The following is a 20,110-nucleotide window of genomic DNA, read 5'->3' as shown; positions in this document are numbered from 1 at the left end:
AATTCTGTTCTCTTCACCAAAATGGTGAGTGGTTATTGGGGAAGACACAAAATAGATACCAATCTGTTTTGATGCAACCAAGTGATAAAACATGCGACCTTTCTTTTCCCATTATCCCAATCAGTCGACCATAAGTGACTGAGTATCTTCCATTTGTCATGTAGAAAAAGATGTTATGGAAGAAAAATATGGCAAATCCTATTTTGTAGAAGTCTCAGCTTTTAGCTTCTTGAAGCAATTCAAGAGCCTTCTGCTGTTCAGTAGTAAAGCTGGGTAGATGAAAAGAGTGTACAGATTAATGGCCATGTAGCCTTTGTTCTTCATCTGGAGAAGAAATAAACTTTTTATTTTTTATTTTACTTCCATTCAATTGTTCTCACTTCTTGGAGACTGTCCGGACAAGTCCCTGCAAGGGTTTTCAGAAGTGGTTTGCTATTACTTCCTTCCTAGAACTGAGAGAAAATGACTGGCCCAAAGTCACCAAGTTGACTTTGTGTCTACAGTAGGACTAGAATTCCTGTTCATCCGGTTATTAGCCTGATGCCTTAACCACTAAACTGTCTGTTTAATCTTTTTATTAAACAATTGTTAAATCAACAACTAACATGTAAGCAGTGCAGTAGCAGATATGCCTCCAACTCTTATTATATTTGGTTTCCTGGAAGTTGGTGTTGAAATCAATGAGATTTCAACTCAAGGAAATGTAGATTTGTGCTCCTTTGTAATGACTTTAGTGAAAAGTGAGATAAACGTTTCATCAGTTTTCTGTCTCTATAGAAATGGGTAAAACGTTTAGTCAAGAATATTGTGCTATGTTTGAGTTGGTGCTCAGTCTAATTTACTTTTTCCCCATATAAGTTTATTAAACTTACCAGCTTATAAGTTACAACACTTTGTGCACTCTGACTTTTTTTCATTATTTCAACTGGGCATTAAGATATAATATTGTCTTTAGACTATTCTTATGACTTGTAATATGGTTTGGAAGTGTTGCATTCTCTTTTCTGAGAACTAGTTAAAAACACTCATTTGTAGCATCTTGTGGTCTTCTTGGAATACTGCATTTTCCTCCTGCAGTCTTAACTAGCCACTAGAAAGATAAAAACTATAACTTTAAATTTAATACAAAAAATGTTTGAGCCAATAGAAATAATAACACAGATGATAGATTTCAGGGAATAGGTTAACAGAACATGGGTTAGAATGAAGCTCTGAATAAGAATTATAGTTAGTAGAATTTAGAAATATTATAGAAGGATCGTGATATACTTTATTGAGAACATTAATAATGCAATCTAAAAAGAAGAATAAAAGATATTTCCCAACTTTAATTGTTGAAGAGAATGAAGGGAGATATTTCAAAATAACAGTAAAAGCATTAATGAAGGCTTTCCTCACCAGTTATGAAAGAGAGAGGAGAACGTAGCTGCATTGATTGGTTGCTGAGAAAGACTATCACCCTTATGAAGATGGTAACCTATTGGATTGATCATAATTACCTTTCTCATAACAGCAACCAATTAATGGAACTATGTCCTTTTCTTGTCACCAGGGCTGATGAACTGCTATGCACCCTTATTACAGATGTGTTTTCTATTCCAAGATTAGGTCTGCTTTGTTCTCATGTTTTGATCTAGACTATGCGGTTTCCACCTTTCCACACCATTTGCAATACTGGCTAAAGTTGATCAAAGTTTCATAAAGGAAGAGAAAGCTGAAGTGGGTTCAGATAGCAATTTAGTTATTTATAATTAGCTTTTATACTATGGCTGATTTTTTTGTGAATGAAAAGGCCTCCTCATTTGCGAGAGTGCCTAAACATAATCTCAATATTCCAGATGTGTCCAACACTCCAAGATATTAGGCATCTGTGATTCAGAAGCCCCATAAAATACTCATCATGACCATCACTGCCATTATCATCCTCAGTTGTCACATGTGCTTTAATCTTTCTTTCTTGCTCACTAGCCATGTTTGTTGCTATTCTCAAAGTCTATTTTCTTTAATTGTGTTTACATGTTTTTCTGATTTGTAATTACTAGCAGGCTCCCATATAGATTAGATTATTGACTTTTTTCCAGTCTATCACATTGCATGCTGTGTGCATCTTTATCAAAAAAGCAACAATTTATATTTGTCTCTGCATCTAAAATCTATGAAGTTATATTAGAGCAGAAAACAACTGCAGCATCCACCTTTATCTCATACCTGTAATATTTAAAGGGCATCTGTGTATCCCAAAGGACATAGAAAACATGTGCCTAGAGTTCTCAGAAAACTGAAATTCCTTGAGTCATTTTAGCTACATGTTCTTTGAAACGGAAATATCCACCAAAACCTATTCAAAATATATGATTGATCAACAAGGGCTAGCTTCAAGCCAATTATTCTAAGTCCTAGAGAAAATGTCCCATATTGGACCTGTTAACTAGTAAGGAAAAAAGGAGGATCACAATATATTAAATGGAAGGAGTGATTTTGTATCTGTCATGTTTAAGAGAGTCAGCGCTACCTTGCTTTGGCTCTTCATTGCTTTTTATTTGATGCTTGAAAAAAACTGAAAGTAGAAAAAATATGTGCCATGTTGCATAGCTTTGAAACAAAGCCAAAATAAAACACAGGATATAGATATATTTAAAAGCTACCATCTGAACTTAAACCATTTGCTCAGTACCCATTTCTACCTCTGCCAGATGCTGCTGTGGTGATATAATGTCTGCATTAATCACCTACAGATAGTCCTTGACTTACAACCACAATTTTGACCAGAATTTCTGTTGCTAAGGAAGGCAATTGTTAAGTGAGTCGCATCCAATTTTATGATCATTTTTTGCCATGGTTAAGCAAATCACTGCAGTTGTTAAGTGAAGTTGTTAAGCAAATCCAACTTCCCTATTAACTTTGCTTCTCAGAAGCCAGCTGGGAAAGTCACAAATGGCAATCACATCACTGTGGGATGCTGTAACTACCGCGTTTCCCTGAAAATAAGATCCTGTTTTATATGTTTTGAACCCCGAAATAAGCGCTTGGCCTTATTCTCGGGGAGGTCTTATTATTTTGGGGCACGTGGAGCAAGACGGGGGTCCTCTTGCCGTCTTACCTGATTTCCAGCTCTGTCTCCCTAATCCTAAACAGAGGAAATGGCGGGGACCAGCTGCGCATGCATTTAAATATTTTCAGGGAGGACTTATTTTGGGGGGGAGGGTTGATTTTCAGGGGAAGGCTTATTATCCCGGGAGGTCTTATTTTCGGGAAAACACGGTATCATAAATACATGCCAATTGCCCATACTTTGATTTTGTGATCGTGGGGGGGGGGGAATGCTGTGATGGTCATAAGTGCAATAAGCGATAAGTGCCATTGTAACTTCAAAGAGTCACTAAATGAATCTAAGTCAATGCCTACCTACCATATAAAGAAGTAAAGGATGATCCTACAAGAGGCTAGAAATCTAAATACAGAAATGCTAAGCATAGATACATAATACTTCAAAGCTTAATTGCTAACATCTAAAATTCTTGTAAGAAATGAAATGAAAAGCTTTCATACGGTCCTATAAGATATTGGGTGTTAACTAAATCTCTTTGAAAAGAACCTTCCATATGTGAGGCTACAGAACTGGGAAGGCTCTTTCTTATAGCCAACCAACTACATTTATAGATAACGCAGGAGATAATATAGGAGGACTTTAAAGATGATTTCTGTTGTTGGGCAGCTATATTTTGGACTGGTCTTAGAAATATCCTAAGTAGTTCTGAAATAAATGACTGAAATGGTGTCTTCTTTATTTAAGCAACTGTTTTAATTGTAAATGCTTAATAATTTGGTACCTCTTTATTTTTTAAAATATTGTATAGAGTCAATTAACATGCTGCTAAGTCATAAAGTGGCTGATTTCATTTTGGTTTAGCATATTGAGCAGACATAGCTAGCTGAGGTTTATTTAATTCACAATGCCTGAACCCAGTAATTGTTTATACATTGGGGAAGGAAGCAGAGAAAGAAAAGTTTCATTTTTTATGATGTACACAGATTTTTTTTTAATATGGTTTCTAATCAAACAGCTTTCAAAAACAACAGTCAAATTGACAAAATGTATTTTGCAGGAGCAAGAATGGGAGAAGGGTGTCAAACTCCATATCACTGCCTCTTTCAAATCACTACTAATTCTTTGGAAAAATATGTTTTGTCTGCACGATCTCTGAGCACTGTTTGACTGACGGTTTAGCTGAGATGTATTTTTGATGAAAGAGAAGCATGTTTACAATTAGCCTTAATGTAAGAGAAAGAATATAGAGGAAGCAGTAAAACAACAACAACAAAAGCAAATGAACTTTATTTCCAAGCAACTGCTAACTACTTCATATATCTTGCCTTCTTTACTAAATTTCTTCTACAAATTGAACAAGTTGAGCCAAGTTCAACTAGATTTTGGACCTAATAAAATAGCTTTTGGAATTGTCACCCTCACAACATCATTTACTTTCTTATTTAAAGCCCTTGCTCAACCTCAGGACCCATACAACCTTTATTACTCTGACGGCTTCTTTTTCCATTGTATTAATTTGAGAACATTATAATCTCCATCTTCCATGCAGAAATGCATTATGGTAATACGTTTTAAGTCAATGTTTTTTTTAAAAAACCTTGTTACCCTACTGCCTTTTTATCAAACACCCCCCAGCACAAACTATCTTTTAATTTTGCATCCCTACTGATGCTTTTTTGCATCCTCAAAGGTGCTTTTTCAAAAAGCAACTGGACTTTCTTTGCTTTTCCTTGAAGAGGTTTCCTTTCTCATCCAAGAAGCTCCTTCAGAAATCTTAGCTTCTTGGATGAGAAGTGGAATGTCTTTAAGGAAAACAAAGAAAGTCCAGTTGCCTTTTGAAAAAGCATCTGTGGGCAACCATGATCTGATTCTGGATGACTGAAAATCTCCATAGACTTCCCTACAGATGCATCCTTTCCCCACTCCGTTCTCTTTGCTCTCCTTCCTTTTTCTTTACATATCTTATATTAAATCACACACTTTTTATTTCTTTCCTCCTCTGGAGATCCCTCTTCCTCTTTTTCTTACTTATTTCCCAAACAGATAAGATGTTCATTTGCCCGGCATTCCCCATATTGAGCAAGTATTAAATGCAAATGGATTTTGCAGCATAGCCAGGCTGACTGGCTAGCTGACTTTGCAGACTATAAATGCTGGCACCAACTCCATCATGTTCCTTTGAATCCAGGGGGAGATGCACTAATGTAATTACAATAATAGCTACCCTGCATATTAGCATACATAAGAAATATATTTTAAGTTTCTGGCAAGTCTTCTTTCTCTCCCTTATTACCGGTGTTATATGAGATTCCCACAAGGACCTGGAAACAGATAAGACTTATTGGACATTTGGTATTCCCTAGATAGCTGCAAATAGAATGTGGCATGAAAACAGTTTGAAGCTAGTGCTTTGGAGATGTTATCCCATTTTTATCTCACCTTTGTACTCAATCCATAACTGTTCTGTGAACTGAAATGGGTGTGTTGTTGACTCTTCTTGAAATGGGAAATTACTGACAGTGCCATGTAAGTCATTTTATGTGTTTTAAAGGGAAAAGAGAGAGGGGCATAAAATGACTTATTTAAGCACTGGCCTGTTAAGATATTGAGGCTGGGGATAGAGACGGAGTGAAATCCAGCAGGTTCTAGAGAACCAGTAGCAGAAATGTTGAGTAGTTCGGAAAACCCGTAGCAGAAATTTTGAGTAGTTCAGAGAACTGGCAAATACCACCTCTGGCTGGCCCCAGAGTGGGTGGGAATGGAGATTTTGCAATATCCTTTCCCCAGGAGTGGAGAGGGAATGGGGATTTTGCAGTATCCTTCCCCTGGACTAGGCTGGGAATGGAGATTTTGCAGTATCCTTCCTCTGCCACACCCACCAAGCCCACCAAGCCACACCCACAGAAGTAAAAAAAATTGGATTTCACCACTGGATACAGGAAACGTACATGATTTAACACAGTTGTTCTCAATTTTTTCTTCACCATGACCTCTTTTAAATGCCTTTTCTGGACCACCAAGACTTAACTCAATTTATTCAAGCCTTCATTGATCCCCTGTAATGACATTGCAACCCCATAGTCATCCAAGGACCACAAGCTGAGAGCCACTGATTTAGCAAAATCAGCTTTTTTTAAAAAAGCATTCAACAAAAGCAGCAACCACAAACTTCTAAACAAATTTTGCAATTATGGGATAAAAAGAAAGCTCCTCTTCTCGTATTAAGCATAAAAAGGAACCAACAGGACAAAGAGGCTAGTCTCACATTAGAAGAATCAAAACTGTAAAAACTTGAGATTTTCTAATAACACCAATTAATGACATATTGAAATGCTACCAAAACCCCCAAACAAATAAGCAAACCTCAGCTCCTAAAGAAAGTCTCCAGGGAATAGAGTAGGAAAAAAAATGAATTGTTTAATGAGGGTCACTGGAGTAAAAAATTCTAAACTCACACATATCTTGATTATGTTTGAGCTGATGTAAATAAGCAAGAAAGGAGTCATTCACAAAATTGTTTTCCCTGTAAGGATGGACTGTTCAGGTAATGCTGGTGCAGCCATTGGAAAAAATGGCAAATTTCATAAATTTCATATTGATGATTATTAGATAGGTATAAAAATGTGGATATCCTAATATTTTTATACAAATCTATGTTGCATACCTATTTAGATTTTAAAGAATAAGAAGAACCAGATAGCAGAAATATATACAATATTGCATGGTGTTGACATTTTTCTTTTGACCTTTATAATTGGAATCATGCAGTAAAACTAAATAGAGATTCTGACCAAATTTGCTTTCCATAGTATAGAAGGTCCTATGCCTCAGCATTACAAGATGTCAGAATGGCTGCTAAGTCATTTTAAAATGGAATTAGAAATGAAGGAATATTGAGGTGGCTATATATTAATTCCAATATGGAGAAATGGTACCTCTCTATCAAATTTTTGAGAACCTGGAGAGGAACAAACCATTACAGGTTCTGCTTGTGAGTTGCCCATTATGGCAACAGAATGGAAAACTAAATCATTAATCATAATACAGCTCTTATAATTCACATGTAAAATAGATACATAGACATATGTATTGTTTTACCACAATAAGCAAAATGAGAGCTATAAATAAGTGGAAATAAAAATAGATGGAGATATTTTTAGTGTACTTTGAATGGAAAGCAGAGATGACTAGTTTTGGGGAGGGCTGGAAGGAGTACCTATTTGCCAAGAAGAATTTCCTTTTCTACTAAGCTGTAGAAATGCTAGACAACCAGGTGAAAACTGCGGGTTTGAAAGCAGTTAGTACCTGCCTTGATAAGCATTTCTATGTTGAGCCAATTGGATACAATACGTAAATAAAGTCTTTGAAACAATGTCAAACCTCTTTCTAGGGTAGCAATAGCATGCCATTTCCTCTTGTTGCAGTTTCTGAAGAATCCATGGCCGTAAATGCATACTCTGGCAGCCATCCACCAGCTACATAAAAATCTTCAAGTTAGACAATAGAAAAGAGTAAAAATCAAAGCCCTAAACAACCTTTACTATGGCTGAATATTTTTTTTAGAAACATTATATATCAATTTCTAGAGATATCTTCACTTCTAGCACTTTTAAGTGTCTGGAGATATACCATAATTCACACCGCTCATTTTCACACTGGAGGGGGTTGGAATGGATTCCATTCTATTCAGTAATTGTGTGGGCATAGCTAACATGGCTTTAAACTGTTCCCTTATGCACTCTAAAGCCTATACTGCAGCTGATCTACTCTATATTGATTGTAATTATCCTGAGTGCATATAGTAAGACTCTGATGCTAATAGTTAAACTGCTACAGGATTTTTTCCAATCCTGTCAGTAGGAGGTTTACAAATAGCATTCGGAACATAAGAACACAAGAAATGACTTGCTGGATCAGCACCTAGGTTGGATCTATTTCCAGCATAAGCAGTCAAATGACTTTGGCTTCCAAGTCACTAGCAGAGCCAGAAGTACCATAATAACAGCCATATATTCTTTTCCTCAGAATCTAACTACCATGATGCCATATTGAGGTTTTGTCTGGCCTAGCTAATCTCTTTTTGTAAACTTATTTTCGATAACTTCAAAACTTTACCTATATATATACCTATCTAAGCTCCTGCAGGGGTTAGTATTTATTTGTTTATTTGACTTAGCTCACCTCAGTGTAGAATGAGAGTCACAGATATTAGAAATAATAGTAAAAATCAAATACAGGTAGTTCAATCATTCATGACCATTCCAAAGTACAATGGCATTTAAAAAAAGTGACATGACCAGTTTTCACACTTAATTTCACACAAATAAATAAAATATTTACTTTACACTTGAAATACATTAGATAGTGAATTTTGTAATAGCATAGCATTTAGACTTATATACCACTTCACAGTGCTTTACAGCCCTCTCTAAGCAGTTTACAGAGTCAGCATATTGCCCCCAACAATCTGAGTCCTCATTTTACCCACCTTGGAAGGATGGAAGGCTGAGTCAACCTTGAGCCTGGTGAGATTCAATCTGCCAAATTGCAGGCAACCGGCAGTCAGCAGAAGTAGCCTGCAATACTGCATTCTAACCACTGTGCCACCGCAGCTCTAATATTGTCTCTCATTTTAAAAAATATCCAATTATTAAAAACCCCTGTGTTTGTGTTTTCTAGGCCTCGATTGAGTGATTGTATCTTTCTGTGTGACTTCAGTTCTCTTACTGCTCCAGCTGAGGAGCTGTCCAACAGGTCTGGGAAGAGGATTTCCTGAATAGGAAGGGAGCTGTCCGATTTTAGATACAGGAAACTGAGGAGCTGTATCTGCAACGACCAGTCATCAGTTGCATATCTTTATATCGGGCAGCTCCTCTTGCTGTCTAATCCTTCCTAATGCATCCCTGGGTATATCTTCCTTCAGAAGATGTAGTTGTTCTGGCTTTCTCCACCCAAGTAGACATGAGAGAAGCAGCTGCCAAGTAGGAACTGAATTCTGGTCTGGTTCTCTTTTAGATGTCCCATCCATTCTATAATTGCAATTCTGAAGTGGACCTTGAGAACTCTGGGGCTGAGGGCTGGAATCAATCAGCAGTTTTCCAGGTATTCCTTCTATTGTTCAAGATTAATAATGTTTTATAAAACTGCCTTATATAGAAAAAGGTTATGGAAGTAGTAATTAATGAATTGAGGGTCTCATGTTTAAACTGATAAATTAGCTTTTCTCCACCCACTTTTGAAGTGTGGCCTTCAATGGGCAGTCAAAGATTGATGAATCTCTTAGTTTAGGAGAGTTATGGACCCTGTCCTGGATTCATTGCTAAGTTCTTGGCTTCAACAATTACTATTAATGATTTTACTATCCAAAGACAACTGCATAGTAATTAGATCTACATAAATAACTGCAGATCTAATAAATAAAACTATCTTTGTCTAGGACAATGGATAGCTAGCTAGTTAGCTAGCTAGAAAGATAGGTGGATGGATGGATGGATGGATCTGCCATCCAATAATGGCAAATTGCATATTATAACAGTTCAGCATCAACTAAATTATGATTAATGAGAAATTAAGGATTGCAAATGATATCTCATCATATTTTGTCATTATCTGTTTTCTTCCTACAAATGCAGAAAGTAATCATTTTTGTGCAAATCATGCACTTCTCCATTAAGTTAATAATGAGTTTATTCCAATGGACCATACCAAAAATCACAAATAGTAGATTTATTGAGTTTGTGGAATGTAGAAGACCGTGTCTTCTGGATAATAAATGAGTTTGCTCAATCTTTCTCAACACACTAATGTCTGGGAATAATATAATAATTGCATCCTGCATAGAATATCAACAAATAAAGAAGAAAAACCTCCATTCCTTACCCAGCCTTTCTCTCCTTTCTCCAGAGTTTTGCTTCCAGAAAATTTCAATCTTACAGGCTGCCCTCATATAGATTCCTGATGGTATATAACCAGACAAAATCTATATGAACATAACCCCCTCAAACTACACAAATACTTCTATCTGAGTGATTCCAATATTCTTCAAACATCAAAAGATCTCTATCTTGACTGCTCCTCCCGCTGAACACAATTAGGAGAGTATTAACTGGATCTCTGCTGGTAAGTTGCTCCATAGGAGAGGGTCATAACTCAAAAAACAATGTACTGTCAATCTCTTTGTTGCCATGGGGAGGAGGAGACTCCCAGTATGTCCTCTATACCCAAAGACATAGATGCCAGAACTGTAAATTTATCAGTTAAAGCCAGCATTTCAATTTATACTTTGAAACCTATTGGCAGACAGTGTAGTGCCCACAGCACCATTGGTATATGATATTGATGGTGCTCACTTGCCTGTTAAGTTGGCTTCCAGAACCTACCAATTGCAACTGGAATATTTACAATTGATAACTGGTAATTTTCAAAGGCAATCCCATATGCAGGTAGTCCTCAACTTACGTCCACAATTGATCCCAAAATTTCTATTGTTAAGTGAGACATTTGTTAAGTGAGTTTCCCCCCCCCATTTTATGACCTTCCATGCCACAGCTGTTAAGTTGTAGTTGATAAGTAAGTTAGTAACATGGTTGTTAAGTGGATCTGGCTTCCCCATTGATTTTGTTTGTTACAAGATCGCAAAAGGTGATCACATGACTGGGACAGTATAAACCAATTGCCAAGCATCTGAATTTTGATCACATGAGCATGGAGATGCTTAAAAGGTTGTAAGTGTGAAAAACAGTCTTGAGTCACTTTATTCAGTGCCATTGTGACTTTGAGCAGTCACTAAATGAGCTATTGTAAGTCGAGAACTACCTGTAATGACATTGCAGCAGTTAATGCAACTAAAGTGTGAAAACGGAGGTAACATTGCCAAAGGATCATACTCCAGAGTCACAACTGGCACTCCAGCCAAAACTGAACAAACGTCTCCTAGTCAGAGGTCCTATTTTCCTATTTAGCAGTAGCGATGAATTTGGGGGAGTCCCAAATCATAATCTTTCTCCTTCAGATGAACTGCCTTCCCATCCAGAATTTAAAAGCAAAGACCCAAAGGGTTGCTTAACAAACAGCACATCTGTCTTGCAGGGATTCAGTCTGCTTCTATCCATCCAGATTCTAACAGCCTCCAGACATTGGACCATTGCCACTGACTTCTATTGGACTACTTCCATTGCCTTCACAGCTCAGTGTGGGGTAGTGAGGTACATTTAATATCATCTACATACTGATGTACTGAATCTAATCTCTCCTAATGATTTTCTGCAGGAGAGAGAATGAGTGTCAGAGTCCATGCAACACCTCGTAAGTCCTTCTCCATTATTGACTAGTACTGCCCACTCAAGAAAGACTAGACTACTGCAAAATATTTTCCCCACATTTCAACTCTCACAGATATTTTAAAAAGATGCCATGATTAATTGTATCTAAGGCCACCAAGAGTTTTATATATCTTCCAAATATGGAAAAGAAGAAATGTGTTTCTCCCAATCCATGACCTGATGGAAGCTATCCATTAGAATGACAAAGTCAGTTATTATGCCATGCCTAGGTCTGAATTTGGATTGAAATAGGCAAAGTTGACACACTTCCTCTAAGGAGATCTGTAGTTGGGGCCCTGTCATTCTCCACAACCTCCCCTAAAACAGGAAGGTTAGACACCAAAAAATAGTTGTCAAGATTTGCTGAATGTTGATGGACCAGTTCAAGACAACAGTCATAACTTTCATTCTAAGAAAGAATTTGTCAGCTTCCAGATCTAGTCTCTCATACCTACTCAAGCTTCCCAGGTAGGGCATGGGTCAATCCCACAAATCACCTATTTTCTTGGCATCCCCAAATCAAAATTAATTCCAAATAACCTTGAAAGACACAACCAAAGTATCCTATCTGACTTTACCCATGTAAAATACATGCCATGGTTGTTTAATCTTCAAAATTAGTCATGGTAACAGGAATTCAAGAAAGAAACATACTAGAAAAAATGTTATTTTTAAACTGAGGTTCTTTGAAAATTTTAAAAGTGGTGGTCTTGCATGTATGTGTGTAGGTTGTAAACATACTGTAAGCACAGATTCCATATTTGACCTGGGTGAAATTAATAGCAGCAGCAGCAGTAATAAAAAAAAAACAGAATGGTAACAAAGACTTTTATTAATGTTCAACATGTATATTTGGAAAATGATATGCTACTGTGTGATAATGAATGGACTTCATTATGATTATACTTGAACAGACAACTCTTGTAAGCAGTAGAAAGCTGAAGGGAATGTTCAGTTCAGTGCTGAATCTTGCAGACAAAGGGGAGAAAAGAAATCTGTCAATTCTAGTTTGATTAAATTGATAGACTTTATGAGAATGTCCCAGTTATTTAAACAGGATAGGCAATGCACGAAAACCAGTGGTGTAGTGGTTAAAGTATCAGGTTAGAAACCAGAAGGCCTTGAGTTCCAGCCCTATTTCAGACATAAAACTAGCTGGGTGACCTTGGACCAGTGATTCTCTCTCAGCCCTAGGAAGTAAGCATGGTGAATCATTTCTGAAAATCTTGCCAAGAAAATGCAGGGACTTGTCCAGGCAGATGCCAAGAGTCAAGAGTGATTCAAAGGCATATATTCATGGGTAATATATAATGATTCAAATGTAGTTTGACTAAAATGGCAAAAGTGAGCTTAGCTCTGGTGACTTCATTGGAACATTCGTGTAGATTTCTTCTCAACAATACAACTGTAAACGATTTGTAGTTGTTTTCTTTTGACATGTTTGGGTTTTTTTCTGAGTTCCCAGTCTAGCCAATAACCTCTTGTCTCTTGTCTCTCTTGGTGGTCTCCCATCCACTTATCAACCATAAACCAGCTTAGCCTTGAAGTCCAGGTTAGATCTGCCCCTTGCTGCTACCTTTTCCATCACAACCTCGTACTAGTAGACATTGATGGTTGATGAAAATGGAATTTAATAAGCCAACATATAGTCTCCAGTGCTTAAATGGGAAATAAAATTTAATTTATTTAAATGCAATTTAAAGGGGAAATTGAGCACTCTTATTAGATATCTAATGGGGCTATCAGTTAATAGCTGATACAACAGTAACACGTCCTGTTGTGAATTGGTACTTAGAAATCTTATTTTCAAATCAACTTTTCTTGAGTGGTCAGACATGCTAAAAAGCCTCTCTTTAATGAAGCATCGTTAAAATATTGGCCAAGAAAAGGTGAACTCTGGACTTAAAACAGTAATCTTGAAAAGCAATATTGTTTCTAAGTTGCAAAGACTACAACCACATGTACATTTGTGCACATACACAAACATACACACATTCATGAAGTATGCATGTGGCATTTGAGAAGGATCCTGGGATTTTACTTACTGACAAAATTCAAGTACAGCAGGATTCATTTTATAGAAGTAAGCCACAATACACTTGAATATTTCCCACCGCCATCTGGAGCAATGTTTCATTTCTTTCTCCAGCACAGGCTTAGTAAACTCTCCAAAAATTGGAGCTGAGAGCTGACAAAGTTCAGATTTAATGGTTGCAACAATTACTTTTTCCAACCAGGGAATAGGAAGCTGCTGATTTATAGTTTCACAGCAGCATTTATTATGGTCATGCAATATCTGACAAGCCCAACTCGTATTCTGATATTTCAGGGTTTGAAAAAAACCTGGAGGGCAGGAATGGACAATGCAAGATTTTGCAATACAGGTACTCCTTGACTTACAATCAATCACTTAATATTATGGTGGGGCTGGAACAAGCGTTTTATGGCCTGCAAGGCACTTTTGGCTATTGAAAAATGTTGTGCCACTCCCTCTCAGGCACTTGGCAATTGGCTCGCCTTTACAAACCAGTTGCAGAATCCCAAGATCATAGGACTGCAATTTGTGATTTTGTTTGCTGATTTCTTACCTAAAAAGCCCATTTAGGAAAAAATAGTTTCACACTTTATGATCACTGCAAAAACAAATTGTAAAAACGGGTCTGGTCACATGGCTGCTTCGACTTACAATTTACAACTGAAAATCTGCTCCCAACTATGGCTGTAAAACGTGAGCTGTACCTGTACTAGAATGGTTTGCAGAATTATGGTATGTGCCTTGGCTTTGCTGTTAATTACAACTGAGTATAAAAGGCATTATTATAGCTACACCTGACAGAATAAAAATGTGTGTTCATGCATATAGGTAGTCCTCAACTTTACAACAGTTTGTTTAGTGACCGTTCAAAGTTACAACAGCACTGAAGAAAGGGACTTATGACCATTTTTCATACGTATGACCATTACAGCATCCCCATGGTCACGGGATTTACATTCAGATGCTTGATAACTGACTCACATTTTATGATGGTTGCAGTATCCCAGGGTCATGTGATCGTCTTTGGCGGCCTTCTGACAAGCCAAGTTAATGGAGAAACCAGATTCACTTAACAACCATGTTACTAATTTAACAACTGCAGTGACTGACAACAAATGTGGCAAGAAAAGTCGTAAAATGGGGCAAAACTCACTTAACAAATTTCTCATTTAACAACATAAATTTTGGGCTCAATTGTGGTCATAAGTTGAGCACCATCTGTATACACATGCGTACACAGGCTAAAACAATGATACAGATTGATAATTAATGTATTTGAATGCCAATTGCTTCTTGATGTGAATGAAACTAAATAAGCTTAATGTGCTTATTATATCTAGCAACTTACCCTTTGAACTTGACAATTGGTTCACAGCATAGTGATTAGTGAAACTGATTAGAAAAAAAACAGTGAGCACTTAAAATATTCACAACCAGTGATGGGAAAAGCATGATAGGCAAAGTATATCTTGTTAAGCTACTCTTATAAACAAGGTAGGAGATTGTTCCTTGGTACAACATTTAACTGAAGTTGCAGATGCTGCAGTGGAAAGCACACACAGTATAAAAGTTGCCCTAATTATAACTGATAATCAAGTCTGAGAGTGTGGTGATTAAGAATGTGCTAGGAGAGCTAGTAATAATTTTTGCAACAAGTATCATTAGATTATGATGATGTGATTCCAACTTTACTTGGAATGCTGTTTATAATTAGGATGTAGTATTAATTAAAAAGACAAATATCCAAGAGAAACTACCTATTTATTTCATAAGGACATATTAATGAAGTAAAGGATTCGTGCAAGATGAAATTTGGGTAATTTGTTTCTGAAATGAGGTAAATTTCTGCTGAAGATCCCTTTCTCTCTATGAAAAGCATGTTATTTGAATGCTAAATATTCTGTGCCAATGAAGCATTTACTAGACTGTTAATCCTGCTAAAATAGTAAAATATTTGCTTTGATCCAAAGGAAATTTAGCCCTCTTCAGCAAATATGCACACAAGGCTTAAAGATAGTAAAGCTAATGAAGCCTCTAGATGAGGCTTTAAAAGTTTTAAAGCCTCATCTAGAGGCTTTAAAAGGGACCAGCCAGCTAGACCCGAAAAGCTGGCTGGTCCCTGTTCTTTTAGCACTTTCAAAATCATCTAGGGAGTTAAGTAGAAGTGAAACTCTGAGATGGCAAGAAGGTGTTGTTTTTTTAAAATTTTTAACAAGGTAACTCTGTAAATAGAACTGACTATAAATTAATGACCATGCTTTTAATGACAGATGGTCTTTCAACAGTAACCAGAAAGATCAAAATTACTGATCATTATCCAGTCATAACTGATTCAGGACTGCTATCCATAGCCTCTTCTAACCTGCACTGGAAATAAGTAATGCGAGAGCTAGAGCATTTGGGATTGCCCCTGGAAATGACATTAAAGAAAGTTTGGGAGACACTGAAGGCTGCCATGAGAGATGAAAGAATTGGCTCCTTTAAAATCTAGAAGCAATCTAGTTCAAACAGCTAAAATAAAAGACCAGATCAACATTTGCAAAGAAGAGTTGCTCCATGAGTGAGACAGGCAGTCTCTGAATGTGATAAATAACTAAGTAAATAAATAAATCTACAAAAAGGGCAAGCTATTATAAAATCCTTAAACTGAAATGAAAAGGAAAATTTTAGATCCACGGAAATGAATTCTAGTATAATAAATCTTTGCTAGATTAAGCAGTACTGAGTCTGATAATGAATGTTCTAGACTTTTAACTGTCATATTGAAAATAAAAATAAAAATGTAGTTTTGGCCTGCAGGGTTCAGATGGCTTTAAAACTTTTAATCTAACAGTAGTTCATCAAATGCTTAAGTATTATTATGTGAATCTATGTGCAGTACAATCATCCTAGGAAGTAAAAACAAAAAGTAATCACATATTAGTGTAACTTTCCTTCATTTCTAAGGAACAGAAATATAGAATGAACCAATATCAGTGCAGGAACTGAGATAATTAGGGGTTAAAAGGTAACAAAGTGACTGTCCTGCTACGTATTCTGTAAGTCAGGGGTCCCGAACCCCCGGGCTGTCACCCACTACTAGGTTATGGCCAGTTACAAACTGGGCTGTGTGAGCGATGGGCAAATGCACGCAGATGCAAAATTCCACTCATGCAAGCAAGGCATTTGTGCTTGAGTGTGAAGCTGCACTTGTGGAGCTTTGTGTGCAAGAAGAAGCGCCCCCTGCTTGTGTGCTTTCTGCTCATGTGAGTTGAGCTTCATGCACAAGTGCAAGCACCCTCTGCTCATGCACAAATGCAAATGGAGGGCAGTGGTGAAATCCAATTTTTTTTTACTACCGGTTCTGTGGGCGTGGCTTGGTAGGTGTGGTGTGGCTTGGTGGGCATGGCAGGGGAAGGATATTGCAAAATCTCCATTCCCTCCCCACTCCAGAGGAAGGATACTGCAAAATCCTCATTCCCTCCCCATTCCAGGGGAAGGATATGCAAAATCTCCATTCCCACCCTACTCTGGGGCCAGCCAGAGGTGGTATTTGCCAGTTCTCCGAACTACTCAAAATTTCCACTACCAGTTCTCTGAACTGCTCAAAATTTCTGCTACCGGTCCTCCAGAACCTGCTGGATTTCACCCCTGGTGAAGGGCACATGCACACGCCACTTGCACGAATGAAGCTGTGTGCATGCGTGTACGGAGTGCCAAGGCGGAAAATCAAGTGCACATCTACTGATTTTTCATTTACACATACCTTTTAACAAAATTCTACAACATGATCCACTCCAACTGTATTAGGGCACTAAAGGTTGAATGAGGGATGCTTGGTACTATATTGGTTTAAGAAATTTAGATTATGTATCTTCTTATAGATACACAACTGAATTCCATAAAGCAAAATAACTAGACCTTTGGCCTTGAATAATTTAATTGCAGCTAAATCAAACTATTCCCATGTCACTTTGCAAATTTAATAGCAGCTAGAAATGCTTTGGGCGCTTTTGTAGATACTGTAATGCTTTTTCTTGATTTTTCCAAAAGGTAGAGGATTAAAAATAAATGCCCAAATCTGTAAAGAATTTCACCTACTCAATAATTCTACTGGAGGAAGAAACATCCATTATTAGTGCTATGCTTATGACACTACTCTGATAGTTGAAAATGCAAATGATCTGCAAGCTCTAGTAATGAAAGTCAAGGAGCAAGGAACACAGTGAAAAAATAGGACAACAATTATATGAAAGAACACAAGCTAATTATAACAGGTTCAGAAATGAGTCTGAAAAGTGACAATAAATATATTGAAGTGCTGGATAGCTTCTGACTGTTCAGTTTGATTATCAACAGTGAAGGAAACAGCAGTCAATAGATATGCCATAGACTAGCATATGGTAGAGGAGGAATTGATGTGGAAAAGATGTCAGATATCATAACGTGTATATAAAGATCAGAGTTGTGCAGAGAACAACTCTTCATGACACTTTATGGAAGTGACAGTTGAACTTTGAAGAATCAGAATAAAAAGAATGCTTATGTTTTTTGAAGTTTGATGTTAGAGAACATTCCTGAAAATACCATCAATAGTGAGGAAAATTAACAGATAACAGAACAAATAAATCCAGTGTTTTCATTCAACGCAAATAACCAAATTATCAATATTTTGGATAACTATGCAAAGACCTAGCTCTCCAGAGAAATCTATAATGCTGACAAAAATGGAAGGAAAAAGAAAAGGATGATCAGTAACAGTAACAATTCCATCCTTTCATTTCATCAGAAGATGGCATAAGAGATCTATTTGTACTCAATAGTTTCCTGCATTCCTCTGTGTGTGTGTGTGTGTGTGTGTGTGTGTGTGTGAGAGAGAGAGAGAGAGAGAGAGAGAGAGAGAGATGGGGAGGGAGGGAGAGAGAGAAAGGGAGAGAGAAATGAGTGGGCATGGAGATAGAAATAGTATTTTTCTTTCTGAAAAACTCATGTTTATTTATTTATTTAGAACATTTATATTATCGCCTATTCGCATATGGTGACTCAAGGCAGTTTACAGGAATAGAAAAACATCATATATAAAAAATAGAACTAATAAAAGAAAATAATCAAATAAATAATATAGGACCCTCCCCCCCCCACATTGCACAAACCATTTAATTGGCTCCATCCTGCTCTGGGTTGTCCAGGCCCACTGGCAGAACCAGGTCTTCAGCGCCTGCCAGAAAAGTGTTAGAGTGTGGGCCATTCTAATCTCTGGGGGAATGTTGTTCCAGATAAAGGGAGCCACCATGGAGAAGGCCCTTTTGGGTTCCATCAGGTGTATCTCTCTAGGGGAGGGGACACGCAACATTCCTTGCCTCCCTGCTATAATGGGTCCGGTAGATGTAACTGGCAAGAGACAGTCTCTCAGATAATTTGGTCCCAAGCCATGAGGGGCTTTAAAGGTGACAACCAGCATCTTGAATTGCACCTTGAAGCAAATCAGCAGCTCCTGCAGGAGAGATGATACATGTGCACACCGAGGTCTGCACAAAATCATGTGGGCCGCTGCATTTTGCATCAATTGGAGCTTGTGGATACTCTTCAATGTTCAATGTTTCTCATTATTGCCAGAGATAGATTTTACAGAGATAGTTGCCATCAGCTGATCTCCAGGCCTTCTAATATATATTATTAGCACTGTATACTAGTCAATGAAGATCTTATTTCCTTAAATTTCCTTAATTTTTACAAAAAAATTTGACTTTGTTTGCTCACAGATGGATAGTAAGTCAATGATTGTAATTGGGGAGGGGCTTTATTTTACTATCTTATGGGCCATGATTGCAATAAAATAGTTCAGTTTTTCAGTCCTAAAACACTCTACCCTAGACTTCAAGGCAACTGCTGTTGATCAGTGGCCAGCTCAGCCTGGAAAAAGACAGCACTCATTGGTATGATGATCGAGGACAGAAGAGCTGATCTAGTTAGTTTCATTGAGATTTCATTGAGCATGTGAAAATCTGTATGCATATCTGACTCAGTTCTGTGCAGCTGAGTATTTGGTACAGCACTGACAAGTGTCAAAAACAGTCATCAGAGGTCATTCCCAAAAAAACCTCGAGACATGAGAACCAGTGGTTTGGATCACATTTGGGACCAATAAACAATTGTCAGATCCCCAACAGTTATGGCTTCATGGTTGGTTGTGATTTGTCTGATGGTTTTAAGATGGGATAACATGGAATAACATGGAATAAAATGGGAAAAGGGATTCATTAGAATCCTAATGAATTGTGTTCAAATTCCACTCTTGGTGTTAGAAGATTCATATTATACAGACAAGTCAAAAAACGTTAAAGTGCTTAACCACAATTATAACTACAGGAAGTTCATAGCCGAAACCACAGACAGCTTGACAGATAACTTAGATCGCTTTGTAAGACACCTGTGCCTTAGTTAGCAGAAGGACACATGAAATAAGCTTATAGCAACATTTAGGGGGGCAACTGAGATAGTGGGCTGTCAATAAGCCAATCATGCTCTGATATATGCTTGTACAGCCATATAGAGAAAGATGTTTTTTTCATTTTCCTGTTTCCTGTATTGTCTCAAGTATAAAGATATGTACATCAGAACACCTCGTTGTTCAGTGGGTTATATTTGCACAAAACCACTGATCCTGCGCATGATTAAACCTTTTCTGTTTGATCCCGGAATTCCTTGTCAATCCTTGAATTCCAT

Source organism: Ahaetulla prasina, chromosome 3 (genome assembly GCF_028640845.1).
Source record: "Ahaetulla prasina isolate Xishuangbanna chromosome 3, ASM2864084v1, whole genome shotgun sequence".
Classification (NCBI taxonomy): Eukaryota; Metazoa; Chordata; class Lepidosauria; order Squamata; family Colubridae; genus Ahaetulla; species Ahaetulla prasina.
This window is presented reverse-complemented; position numbering follows the sequence as displayed.